Source organism: Sus scrofa, chromosome 13, assembly GCF_054392235.1.
Source record: "Sus scrofa isolate SSC_HxYL_T2T_F1_AM1 chromosome 13, Sscrofa_HxYL_maternal_Yorkshire_Landrace_v2.0, whole genome shotgun sequence".
Taxonomy (NCBI): Eukaryota; Metazoa; Chordata; class Mammalia; order Artiodactyla; family Suidae; genus Sus; species Sus scrofa.
Genome location: NC_139395.1, coordinates 210,480,716 through 210,494,828, shown reverse-complemented (window position 1 = coordinate 210,494,828; position 14,113 = coordinate 210,480,716). Strand labels below are relative to the sequence as shown.

General features: G+C 46.6%; 1 protein-coding gene across 11 annotated transcripts in view; it reads left to right on the top strand.

Annotated features, from left to right (window-relative positions):
• The window catches only part of TIAM1 (TIAM Rac1 associated GEF 1), a 461,825-nt gene that overhangs the window by 82,958 nt on the left and 364,754 nt on the right, over nt 1-14,113 (top strand). The window contains exon 1 of one of the 11 annotated variants that reach the window (XM_084991927.1): nt 7,838-7,947. The exons of the other annotated variants lie outside the window; for them this stretch is intronic. The gene's annotated coding sequence lies outside the window, so the exon portion shown is untranslated. Of the gene's footprint in view, nt 1-7,837; nt 7,948-14,113 lie in introns of those variants that run through there. 11 annotated transcript variants of the gene reach the window in all.

The following is a 14,113-nucleotide window of genomic DNA, read 5'->3' as shown; positions in this document are numbered from 1 at the left end:
CCTGAAACAACAGAACTGTGTTGTCCCATAGATCTGGAGGCTGGAAGTTCAAGGTCAAACCTCCTCCTGAGGGCCTTGAGAGAGAATCTGTTCCATGCTCTACCCCCTCCTCCCCCCGGCCCCTGCTTTTGGCAGTTTGCTAGCAAGTTTTTTTTTTTTTTTTTTGTCTTTTGTCTTTTCAGGGCCACACCTGCGGCATATGGAGGTTCCCAGGCTAGGGCTCCAGTCAGAGCTACAGCTGCTGGCCTGCGCCACAGCCACAGCAACTCCAGATCCGAGCTGCATCTGTGACCTATCCCACAGCTCATGGCAATGCTGGATCCTTAACCTGCTGAGCGAGGCCAGGGATGGAACCAGCAACCTCATGTTCCTAGTTGGATTCATTTCCATTGTGCCACAACGGGAACTCCAGCTAGCAGGCTTTGATGTTCCTTGGCTTGTGGAATTGTCTGTGGCCACATTTCCCCTTTTTATGAGTCGTTTTGGATGGAGGGCCAGCCTACTGCAGTATGACCTTATCTTAACAAATAACATCTGCAATGACCCTATTACTACATAAGATCACATTATGAGGTTTGGGGTGTTAGAACTTGGACGTATGAATTTGGGTGGGAGACAAAGTTCGATCCAGAATAGAGGTCTAGTTTTTTTCCTTTCGGGAGGGTAGAGAAAAGTTCTTTCCCTCGTGAAGAATAGTAAGTATTCCTACCCAGTAGGTGCTTGGAAATTTTCTCTTATGGATTGAACTATGGTTTCCCCCAATGCAAATTCGTAGGTGGAAACCCTAACTCCCCAGGTGGCTCTCTTTCTCCATAGGGCCTTTAAGGAGATAATTAAGGTTAAATGAGGCAAAAGTGTGGGGCCCTAATCCAGTAGGGATAGTGTCCTTCTAAAGCAAGGAAGAGACACCAGAGCTCGCTCTGTGTGCACACAGAGGAAAGGCCATGTGAGGACATCACGAGAAGGTGGCTGGCTACAAGCCAAGGAGGTAAGCTCTTTGCAGAAGCCAACCCTGCTGACACCTTGATCTTGGACTTCCAGCCTCTGGAACTGTGAGATGATAAATTTCTGTTGTGCAAGCCACCCAGCCCGTGATGTTTTGTTATGGCAGCCTGAGAGGACCAAGACATTGTCCTTTCTTCTGAAGGGGACAGTTTTAGGTAGTTTCACTCAAAGTAATATTGGCCGTTGTTAAGGTCAGAGCTGGTGAGTGTGCCTTTACTCTAGCGCAGGGTAGTATGGTAGCTTTTGGTCTTGTTATTTCCGGGGTTCTTTCTTTGCTTAGTGGATTGGGTAGCTAAGGATGAGAAAGCATAGGCAGTTCGCTCGAAGCTGCTTTAGTAGATTGGGCAATGGAACCCCAGGCTGTATCCGTGTGCTCTCAAAGCTCGCTTGGGTGAATCCAGGGCAAATATATTTAATTCTTTACTTAAAAATGCAATTCATAGCAACATGGGGATGTCATTGAGGAGCAAAGAAATGAAACAAAGTGGGTCAGTGACACACTGCACTGTTTGGTGATACATGTAGGTTAACTGATTTAATGGAAAACCACAATCTAAGGAAAAGTGGACTTGAAAAGCTTAAGCCCTTGAAAAATCTCCAATTATCCAATTATGACCAGGATAGAGTAAGTGGAGCTCTTTGAGACTAAACCTTTTATCAGAAAACACTTTGGCTTTGCCTTGCAGTTTTGAATTAAACTGTTGCTTTAATTCAAAAATAGACTTATTGGATGGGGACTGTGTGCCTGGGTTTCTGCTAGGCATTGAGCACCAAGTGCTAAAATGCGTAGGTGCTGTTCTGGAATAGCTGACAGTTTGGGGGTCTAGTTAAGTGGACAGTGGGCACCCTGTCTTGTAGATGTTGCCCGAGAGGGCAGAGGGAGGTTTATCATGCTGTGGGAGTGCATTGTGAGGAGGAGGGCATCTCACACAGATGAAGGCCAGACATCAGGGATGGCTTTTCTAAAAGAGGTGATGCTTGGGATTCCTGTTGTGGCTCAGTGGTAGCAAACCAGACTAATAGCCATGAGGATATGAGTTCCATCCCTGGCCTGGCTCAGTGGGTGAAGGATCCAGGGTTGCTGTGAGCTATGCTGTAGGTTGCAGATGTGGTTCGGATCCTATGTTGTTCTGGTTGTGGCATAGGCTGGTGCTGTGGCTTCCATTTGACACCTAGCTGGGGAAATTGCTGAGGGTGTGGCCCTAAAAAGACCAAAAGGAAAAAAAAAAAAAAAAGACCAACTATAATGGAAGAAATAAAAATCATTTAAGAAAAAAAAAAAGAAAAAAGGTGATGCATGAACTGAGTTTGGGGCGAATTTTGGTTATTCGGGCAAAGCTGAGTAATGGTGTTTCAGGCAGAGAAAAAAGTAGGTGTAACATGGAGATAAGGGAGGGCTGGCCCACGTGGAGGACTGTTTGCACACAGATACTGCCCCTTCATCTCCCTTCTCCCCTTCTTTTCCTTCCTTCTTCCAGTCTCTCAGTGGTGTTTTGATAAAGTGATTTAAGGGGTGAATAAAAAGGCCTACTTTGCAGTGTTTGCCAGTTTCCATGGTGTAAATATTCCCACCATGGCTGATTTCAAGTTACCAACATGATGTTGACTTGCCCAGAATATTTTTACAACTTTAATGATTGGTCATAATCCCGTACAGTTTCACTCAGTAGGCTGCCTCCCATCCATCCATCATCTATCTATTCATCCATCCATCTATCATCCATCCATGATTCACCCATGCATCCATCTATTCATTCATTCGTGCATTCATCCATCAAACATCCAACTATCCACCTATCCATCCATATCCATTATCTGTCCATCCATCTATTCATTTATTCATCCATCATCCATCCATCCATCTATCCACCTTTTAATCCATCATCCGTCTATCCATCATCTATCCATTCATCTGTCCATCATCCATCCATCTATTCATCCATTTATTCATTCATTCATCCATCAAACATCCATCTATTCACTATCCATCCATCATCCATTATCTATCCATCCATTAATTTATTCATCCATCCACCATCCATTATCCATCTATCCACCTTTCAATCCATCACCCATCCATCCATCTCATCCATCCATCCATTCACAAATACGATTTTAACCAAACGGAATTGTAGGAGTAAATCGTGTTAAAGATATTAGAGTTTCTTTAGTCAACTCCTCTCAAGAAAACTGATATCTAGAGAGAGGAAGTGGCTCTCTTAGTCTCTTTGTGGAACTGAGATTAGGTCTGTTGGCTTCAGAATTTAAGTCTGCAGCTGCCTCCCTTAAGTAAAGAAAACACAACCTCAGATATGGCTTGGTAATTCCAAGGTTGTGGCAATGTGGAATTCATGCTGCATACACCACAGTTCTATCAGTTCTGCTTTTTTTGTGACAGTCCTAATGCTCATGAAAATGTTTTTGTTGTTCTTTGTCTTGATAGTTACTGGTTCTCAGCAGGCTCACAATTTCCTTTGCAGGGGGGTTCGAAATGTCCCTGTTGAAATAACGTGCTTTTCCTAGTCGTAGCGTTGAGCTCCAGAATTTAATTTAGCAGTTGGCTCTTGATCTTTATTCAGTCTCCAATGTTTCTGGATTTTATTTCTTGCTCTTTTTTATGTAGAGGTCTCTCTTTTGGAACTCCAACTCAAGCCACCTGTTTGTGGTGCTAACCAGCTGCTTCTTGGGAGTCCCATTTGTGTTGGGCTGAATTTCCTGGGAAATAGCTACAGATTTGAAAATGTCTTTCCTCTTTCCTGGGCTTCTAGAAGCATGTCTTGGAGCTTTTGGGAGATGAATAATTCATATTGCTTTTGATTTAATTTCTTTTTTTAAACTAAGATGTCATTATTTATACTATTACATAAGTTTCAGGTATGCAACATAGTGATTCACAATTTCTAAAGATTATATTCCATTCATAGTTATTATAAAATATTGGCTTATTCCTTGATGGTCTTTAAATTGTCAATCGTGAGAGTGGAAGGGTGACTGCTACTATCTGAGAAGCTTTATTTTGAAACTGTGGAGAAAGTGTCTGGTGAATTGAATATTCCAGAGTACTCTGTTTAAAACTAGCTTCTACGTTGTCACGTTGAGTGAAGACAGCAGGTTGCCTGGATAGGCCTTAGAATGCCACTTTTGTTAGAAGTAAGTAAACAAATTTGGTGGTTGCATCTGGGGAGGGAACATGAGTTTGAAGAGCAAACTCTCCACCTTTTAACTTTCGATGCTTCTGTGTTGTTTCTTTTCTTTTTTTTTTTTTACATTTTGAAAAAATTATAGTTGATTTGCCATGTGACAATTTCTGCTGTACAGCAAAGTGACCTAGTCATTTGTATATATACATTCCTTTTCGCACATTTTCTTCCATCATGGTCTATCCCAAGAGACTGGATATAGTTCCCATTGCTTATTGATTCTAAGTGTAATAGTTTGCATCCACTAACCCCAAACTCTTAAGTCCATCCCACTCCCTCCCTCCTCCCCCTTGGCAACCACAAGTCTGTTCTTTGTGTCTGTGTCTGTTTCTGTTTTGTAGATAGGCTCATTTGTGCCATAGTTTAGATTCTGCATATAAGTGATATCATATGGTATTTGTCTTTCTCTTTCTGACTTACTTCACTTAGTATGAGAATTTCAGTTGCATTCATATTGCTGCAGACGGCATTATTTCATTTTTTATGGCTGAGTAGTATTCCACTGTATATATGTACCATATCTTTTTTTTTTTTTTTTTTTTGGTCTTTTTAGGGCCACACCCTTGGCATATGGGTGTTCCCAGGCTAGGGGTCGAATTGGAGCTGTAACTGCCGGCCTGTACCACTGCCACAGTAATGCCAGATCCAAGCTGCATTTGCAACCCATACCACAGGTAATGGCAATGCCGGATCTTTAACCAAGTGAGTGAGGCCAGGGATCGTCCTCGTGGATACTAGTCAGATTTGTTTCCACCCAGCCACAACGGGAACTCCTTGAGTGGTTTCTTAGTGAGGTTGATCATGTACTTGTATGCTGTAGCTGGCCATTTTTCAGGACTTACAATAGAGTTTCTAAAACCTCCTGGTGGTTCTGTGAGCTGACGGGGCTGTCACGTTCTCCCAGTGCTCCTTGACTCTGGGCTGCCTTGGACGTGGAGAGCCGCTCGATTTCACTGCCTTCCTGGAACAGCAGCATGTTCTCAGCTACCAGCGAACCTGCTTTCCTGCCTCTTTGCCCTTAAATGAACTTCTTTCCTGTACTTGGCAGTTCTCGCCTCACCTTTAGGATGTCCTCCGACATACCTGATCTCACATTAGGAAAAATAAATTGAGTCCCATTCCCTGTGGCTCCAAGCATTTGAAAAGGCAGGGAACGCGTGGATTGTTGTACAAGAAATAGATCAGGAGTTCCCGTCGCAGCGCAGTGGAAACGAATCCGACTAGAAACCATGAGGTTTCGTGTTTGGTCCCTGGCCTTGCTCAGTGGGTTAAGGATCCAGCATTGCTGTGAGCTATGGTGTAGGTCGAAGACTCGGCTTGTATCCTGCATTACTGTGGCTGTGGCGTAGACCAGTGGCTGTAGCTCCGATTCGATCCCTAGCCTGGGAACCTCCATATGCCTCAGGTACGGCCCTAAAAAGCAAAAAAAAAAAAAAAAAAAAAAAAAGGATCAGTTTGTAATAGTCTAAAATGGAAAAAGAGATGCGATTGCTTATTCAGGCATTTGTATAATGATGTGGGCTCCCTCTCCCAGCCGTCTCTTATAAAAACAACTTCCAGAAAACGTGGACTAGGTCAATGATATGTTTCTGATACAAAGCACAATTGTGATTAGACCGGCAGAGAATTATGGTTCCTCTGTTTTAGAGGCTGTGCGAACCTCTCTGAAATTATAAGGTTGAACTGTATGAATTGCCAAATTGAGCTACCAAAAGGGCAATTTCATCCCATTCAACCTAAGAGAGCTTATGTGCTGAGTTGTCGGACATGGAAATATGTGTCTACGTAAGGAAAGGATGTGAGATGGACGTGCTTTACGGAAACCAGGCATCCTTTTTTAATTTGAACCTGTCTCTAATGGTTAGTATGCACAGAGTTGACACTTGGTTGTTGCCTCTCTGGCTTTCAGAAAGTATCTGGAGCAAAATTGGTTGCCTAGCAACATGTTCCAGCCCAGGAGGGTTGGAGAATGGGTCACTGATTAACAATTATGTACAATCAAGTTTAAAAATGCATAGCAGCCCGTGACATCCGTGCTCTGACCACCAGGAAGCATCAGCATTCTGCTGGCCCGGTTTGCTGGCGATTTTCTGTGCATTTCTTGCAGTTGTGGCCTGGACCTCATGGTTGCCATTCAGAAAAAATGTGCGCTGGACCCGAAATAGGGTTATGGTGCCACTCTGTACATTGGGTCCATTTTGCAGAAGCATCTGACACCTGTCATTTGGTTGACGGCCTCCCTGGACACCCGTCCCCTTGAAAAGTGACAGGAGAAAATGAAGAGTTTGGATATTTATGATTGTTGTCATCTCAACAAATTGGCCTCTATTAGTCAATCTGTAATTTGCCAAAGAATAAGGGCACACGAAATGAGTGACAGTGGCTTGCTTCCGCAACCCGAATCATTCTTTCAAGAATTACACATGCTGAGCAGACCTCCTTCCTGAAATGGCCCAGGCCGTTAATCATTTCTCTTCCTTCCTTTCCAGCAAAAGGAAAGACAAATTTTGCATAATCCAGTCCTTACTTAATCTTTCTGTCAGCACAAATATCCATGGTGTAACGCTTGAAAACAGCAGGAAAGCGAGGAGGCATTTTTATAACGCTGGCAGAGCTAATAGAGCACATTTTATTGTTGAGAATCATTGAGTTTAATTGGCGAATCAATTTTTAGGCTCTTTCCATTTGTATTTTGTTTAATCAACAAAAATAAATCGCCCTGCCAACCTTGAAAGCTCCAAGTCGGAGAACAGTGGCAAATATTTCGTTTGTCCTGCCAAAAGCGCTTTCCAACAGAAATGTCTTAATTGAAGATGATTTATATGCCGAAGCGCGGATGTTTTATCATTTGTCTGAAGAAGGAAAAAAGCTGTGTAAGCAAGTGGGGTGCACCCGTTTTCGGCATTGTTTTTGTTGTTCATCTGCATTCACCCCTCAGATGTTTCTAGAAAAGCCCCCTTCTCCAGCCCTTTCTTGCTAATGGTTCAGGCTCCCCATACTGGCGTAGCTGTCACATAGCCCCTATAACCTTGGCTTAAGGGTTTTTGCAGAGGAGGACTTTCCAAACCTAGACTTTTCCCCCCTTTTCTCCAGGGTTTTCCTGACCCTGAATCCTGCTTTCTGGGCTTGGAGTGGAAATTGGTGACATCTTAGTGCTGGAAGGCAGACCCCCCCCCCCCTGCCGAGCGTGCCCCAGAGAAGTGGGCTGCTGTCTGGCTTTTTTGGTAGGAAAACCCTCCTGCAGGCATCTCAGGGTACTTGGATGCTTTGATCTGTGGGTGATGAACGTTCCTGAGAGTTGCAAGAATCCAGGTTTGGCTTCTGGTGCCTTCTGGGCACTCCAGGAAGGAGGGAGGACAAGAAGTAACATTTCCCGCCCGTCTCCACGGTGTGTTCTTATTGCTCACGACAACCCTGCCAGGAGAGAGAGCTAAACCCCCTGTGTCTCGGCGAGGAAGTTGAGCTTCGGGGAATGTCTGAAACAGTTTCTACCTGGAGTGGACCAGGTGGAATCCTGTCCCATTTGTCTCTGACTGGCTTCTCATTTCACTGGTGCTGGAAGCTAGAAAAGACCCCACCCGCTACTCCAATACCCCGGTGTCACTGAACTAGGTTTTTTTCCTGCAGGGCTCCTGGGGCCCAGGGACCACAGTGTGATGGTGGCTGGTGATTTCTGAGTGCTCGTGTGCCTGGCTTGTCTCGGAGGTGCTGGAGCTTGTCTCCCTCGGTGCTATTATATCATGTAAGCCTCACTCTCCCATTAGCTGCTGCCATCGTCATCTTACAGATGAGGAAACTGAGGCACAGAGTGGGTAGGGGACTGGTCCAAGGTCACATGGCTAATGGTTGGGGACATTCAAGGTCCCAGGGTCACGTGGTCCAAGATCACAAGGTCCAAGGTCATGTGGTTAATGGGTGGGGACATTATGGTTGGGGATTTGAAGCCAGGTAACCTGCCTCAGTGTCTGTTGTCTTGGGGGTTTAACCTTCCGTGGAATACAAATGTGTTTGTTTGTTCATCATTTCCCATCTACGCCTCCAAAGCAGCGAGGCAGGTGAAGAGGCAGGAGGGAAGGATAATTGTCCAGGTCTGTGGACAGCAGAGCCCATGGATTTACTGGTTGCCTCAATCTGGGGCTCGTTCACTGATGTTTAGCTGCAGCAGGATGCCCTTCCTGCTGCCTTTTTTCCATTTCCCATTGGTTCTCGCGCCTGGGCCAAAGCTCCATCTTCTGCGGGGCCCTCTCGGACCGATGGGAGGCCAGCTGGTTTCCAGGGTCCCCAGGAAATCCCACTGGTGACCTGCCCATTACTTAATAGGCCAAAAAAGGAGAACTTCAGTAAACCCAGAACCAAACTCAGCAACTTCTAAACAATGCCCTGTAAGTAACCAGTTCTAAGAAGCCAGCAGGATGGTAAAAACCCAGCAACTACCTGAAATTCTGCACATTCTTTGGGTTTCCTAGGCCCCTGTCCTCAGCATCTTCAGTTACCTGGAATTGAGCGATCCTCGGATCCAGGAGGGAATGAGGAAGAATTTTCACATTTGGTTGGGGTGGGCAGGCCTACAGCGGGTCAGATGTGAAGGTAATACCTGCAGAGAACGATGGCAAAAGTCAAGCGTGTTCAAAGCATTTTGCACGATTACTCATTAGCTCGATGCTGTTATTTATCCCATTTTTTAGGGGAGAGGGAATTTTACTGTGTTACATATGCCTGTGTATTGGAATTTGAGGAACCGCTAAAATACGAAACACGTCTTAGAATCAAGGCCATGTGGTAGGTGGCTCGTGGGCTGGTGCTACCAGTATCTGGCTGCTCTCCAGAGTACAGATGCCTCCTAGTGAGATGGGCCTTGGTAACCAGCTGAATGCGCTGAGCAGTTCTGCAGCTGGCATTTATTGAGCTCTTACTGTATGCTAGACAGTTTGAAGGAGTTGATGCGAATTTAAAAAATCCTCACAAAAGGGTAGGCCCTATGATTATGCTTATATCTGAGTTACAGATGAGGAAACTGAGTCTGTGGGGTGATCTCATTTGCCCAAGGCCCCTCCAGGCAGTATGCAGCAAGATCCACTGATGCTGTCTGGCTCTGGGCTCTGCCTCTGGGCTCTGACCCCTGGTCCAGCTGGGAAAGGGACAGAGGTACAGGGGAAGGACACATATGGACTCTGTACGGGATGGAGGCTCTGGGCACCTTTGCCCACGTAGCTCGTCTCTCCCTTTTGGCGTCCACACTGGTGTGGAGTTGGAGGTTGAATTTATCAGTCTTCTGTTTGTTGTATTTGAGATCCCCAACCTGGTAGCGAAGGAAATGGAGAAGAGCTCTGATTCCTAAAAGCTACCTGGAAAGAGGAGTTCCTGTTGTGCCTCAGTAGGTTAAGATCCTGACTACTATTCATGAGGATGCAGGTTTGATCCTTGGCCTCGCTTAGTGGGTTAAGAATCTGGCGTTACTGCAGGCTGCAGCACAGGTCGCAGATGCAGCTTGGATCCAGCATTGCTGTGACCCCCTAGCCTGGGAACTTCCATATGCTGTAGGTGCAGCCCTAGAAAGAAAATAAATAAATAAATGAGCAAAACAAAACAAAACAAAAAGCCTACCTGGAAAGGCGTTTACTGGGTCTTAGAGGCATTTTCTCCTTGACCCCTTGCCTTCCAAGAACCCTATGAGGTTTGTACTGAATGGTAAAGGGGGAAACTGTAGCCCAGAGAGGGTGAGCCACGAATCCTTGGTCACACAGCAGGTGAAGGACCTAGCTGGTGTCTATAACCCTTACAGATGCAAGGTAAGGGCTGACTCCATGGTGGCGATCACCCCTGCCCTAAAATGGGGCCCCTGCTGACAGCGTCTGGGCATATCCTGTCCACTCACTCTGTTAGTCCTTTGCTTCCCCTTCTGCTTTGCTGCCTTCCACACCCCCCTTGCCTCCACGCCCTGAGCTTTGCAGAACCTCAGGACGAGACTTTCCATAGCCCGGAACTGTTTTTTGCTATTGCTTGTACATCCGAGCACCTGCTGAGCTGATGAGCTTTTGAAATGTCACTTGACTGTCAGGAGGGAGCTGTGAGCAATTTGCAGGAACGCACCATCCCAGCTGCTTCCCTGGGGCGGGTGGTGTTGGGGGGTGGGGTGGGCGGAGGGGAGGTGTGGTTCCTCCACCAGCCCTGACCCTCTGGGTGAGGGCGAGAGACGCTTTGTTCTTGCTTCCCAGGCTGGCACAGGTACCCGCCTGCCAGCACGGTCATTTCTCTTCACCTGGACAGATGGTGGATGTTTCCAGACTGTGTTTCTCTTACAGCACTGGCTCTTCACTGGGGGTCCACGTTTGAGAACTCGATTAAATTTTCGACCTCTTTCTGTGTTTCTCTTTCAGAAAAATGCACATGGATACAAAGTTCTGTATATAAATTCTGGATTTTCATGGGAACCCTTACATGCAAAGCCTTCTTTTTTTTTTTTTTTTTTTTTTTTTTTTGTCTTTTTGCTATTTTTCTTGGGCCGCTTTTGCGGCATATGGAGGTTCCCAGGCTAGGGGTCGAATCGGAGCTGTAGCCACTGGCCTACACCAGAGCCACAGCAACGCGGGATCCGAGCCGCCTCTGCAACCTACACCACAGCTCACGGCAACGCCGGATTGTTAACCCATTGAGCAAGGGCAGGGACTGAACCTGCAACCTCATGGTTCCTAGTTGGATTCGTTAACCACTGCGCCACGACGGGAACTCCCTTTTTTTTTTTTTTTTTTTGCAAAGCCTTCTTGAACGTATCTTGTTCCCCATACACATATTATGAAATCTAGCTTAAGAACTAGTTCTCCCCCAGTCGAGGGTAAATACAGAAAATTAAATTCCTGGTCCTCTGTTCCTCTTCACTTTCCATTGTTGTCAGAAGCTGGGCAGAAGACCATATTGCACAAAGAGGTGATATAAGAGATAGGGAGTTCCCATTGTGGCGCAGTGGAAATGAATCCAACTAGGAACCATGAGGTTGCAGGTTTGATCCCTGGCCTCGCTCCGTGGGTTGAGGATCCGGTGTTGCCATGAGCTGTGGTGTAGGTCGCAGACACGGCTCGGATCCTGCATGGCTGTGGCTGTGGTGTAGGCGGCAGCTACAGTTCCAATTAGACTCCTAGCCTGGGAACCTCCGTGTGCCTTGGGTGTGGCCCTCAAAAGACCAAAGACAAAAAAAAAAAAAAAAAAAAAAGAGGTGATATAAGAGATAATAGCAAAAGTGTGTTGTGGGGTTAAGAAGCAGAAAGGGGAGTGAGGTCCACTGGGGAGGCAGGAGGAACCCCCTCTTCGGCTGTTCAGGCTGCTTTGACAAAGTACCAAGGTTGGGTGACGTGAATGCTGTAAATTTCTCATAGTTCTGGAGACTGGGACGTCCATGGTCAAGGCACCATTGGATCTTGGTTTACAGATGGCTGTCACATGACAGGAGGGGTGAGGGAGCTCTTGGGTCTCTTTCATAAGAGCACTAACCCCATCTGTGAGGGCGCCACCCTCATGACCTAATCACCTCCCAAAGCCCTCACCTGCTAAGACCATCAGTCACCTCCCCAAACCCTCACCTCCTAAGACCATCAATCACCTCCCAAAGCCCTCACCTGCTAAGACCATTGATCACTTCCTGAAGCCTTCACCCGCTAAGACCATCAATCACCTCCCAAAGCCTCACCTCCTAAGACCATCAGTTACCACCTAGAGCCCTCCTAAGACCATCAGTCACCTCCCAAAGCCCTCACCTCCTAAAACCATCAGTCACCTCCCAAAGCCCTCACCTCCTAAAACCGTCAATCACCTCCCAAAGCCCTCACCTCCTAAGACCATCAGTTACCACCTAGAGCCCTCCTAAGACCATCAGTCACCTCCCAAAGCCCTCACCTCCTAAAACCGTCAATCACCTCCCAAAGCCCTCACCTCCTAAGACCATCAGTTACCACCTAGAGCCCTCCTAAGACCATCAGTCACCTCCCAAAGCCCTCACCTGCTAAGACCATTGATCACTTCCTGAAGCCCTCACCTGCTAAGACCATCAATCACCTCCCAAAGCCTCACCTCCTAAGACCATCAGTCACCTCCCAAAGCCCTCACCTCCTAAAACCGTCAATCACCTCCCAAAGCCCTCACCTCCTAAGACCATCACACTGGGGGTTAGATTTCAACATGTGAATTTGGGGGGACACCCAAATTCACCCTGCACCCCGTAGAAGGAAGGAGAGAGGGTCACCTGACAGAAGCTGTGACCTGTGGTGGAGAGCCCCCCAGGTGACCCTGCAGATAGGAAGCAGGGGGAGACAGGCCCCTTCTTTGCTTCTCCTCCTCCCCCCACTCTCCTGGCTTCCACTGGTACCTCCCAAGGGCCTGAAGGGCAAGAGAGCTGGATGGATACAGGTCATAGAGGTCAGCCTCCCAGGGCACAGATCTCAGTGGATGAAGATGGGAAGTAGCCTGAAGGGCAACCAGAGAATATTGTCGCCCTTCAGGATTTTTTTATCCTGTAGATGGCATTGTCATGAGTGCAGGAAGTGGCCTGCCATCTGTACAGGCTCTCCCCAGAGAGTAGGCATCTAGGGAAGTTGCTTAGCTTGTGCTATGGATGTTTTGTAATCCTGTTAGTGACTGAAAGCTTCCTGTTCTTTTCAGATGCATTTAAATCCAGTCTTTTATCTTTTTTCTATTTTATTTGTGTGCCTATTATTACAAGGCCATTTTTTTTTTTTTTTTTCCTTTTTAGGGCCGCACCTGTGTCACATGGAAGTTCCCAGGCTAGGGGTCGAATTGGAGCTGTAGCTGCTGGCCTACACCACGGCCACGGCAACACCAGATCCAAGCCACATCTGTAACCCACGCCACAGCTTGCAGAAACACTGGCTTTTTAACCCTCTGAGCGAGGCCAGGGATTGAACCTGCATCCTCACGGACACTGTGTTGGGTTGTTCTTAACCTACTGAGCCACCATGGGAACTCCTACGAGGCCACTTTGAAAGGCTTCCTTATATATCACCATGATGAACCAGTCTGCCTTTGTATTACAGGGGATTGTATATAAATCACTCACGTGGCATTGTGTTCAAAGGTGGTTTTCTTTTGATAGCTTGATATATTAGAAATGCACATTTCTGGATTTTGCACACAGAGAAATTACGTGGGGAGGCAATTGAGAAATTAAAAAGTGTTCTGCTGTGTAAGGAGTTATGAGGCTGTGCATGGAACTGACGTCATGAGCTTGGATCTGGGAGGTCTGGGATCTGTTCCTGGCACCTGCTCACACTTGCTCTGTGACCTTGGAGACCTCTAGACATCAGCATTTCTATTTGTAAGGTGGAGTTAACGTGACCGACAAAGACTCTCCTTAGTCAGACTCCTGTGAGTCCTTTTTTCTGTCTAGTTCTAGACCTTGGTCCCTGCCCTGTCTTTGGCCTGCCTAGCCCAGTTTCAGCAAGAATCCTGCTAAGTCAGTTTAGAGAGACTCCCCCTCTGCCCCTTGATATGTGATCCCCTTTGATATCTGATCACCCTGGGTTGCCTTGAGCAGAAACCCTATTGTCTGTTTGTTTACCAAGAATCTCCCTCCCCTGCGGTCTCCTCTTAGTAGTTTTCTGTCCACTGACCCCCTCACTCTGCTTATTTGCTGTAAATCTTCAGGTGTCTTTGCTCTATTCGGAGTTGAGCCCCATCTCTCTCCTGTTTTGCAGTAGCCCTGCAAAAAGTCTTGCCATTTTAACAAGCATCAGAATAATTTTTAATTTTTTTAATTTTTTAAATTTTTTTTGTCTTTTTGCCTTTTCTAGGGCTGCTCCTGCGGCACATGGAGGTTCCCAGGATAGGGGTCTAATCGGAGCTGTAGCCACTGGCCTATGCCCCAGCCATGGCAACGTGGGATCCGAGCAGCGTCTGCAACC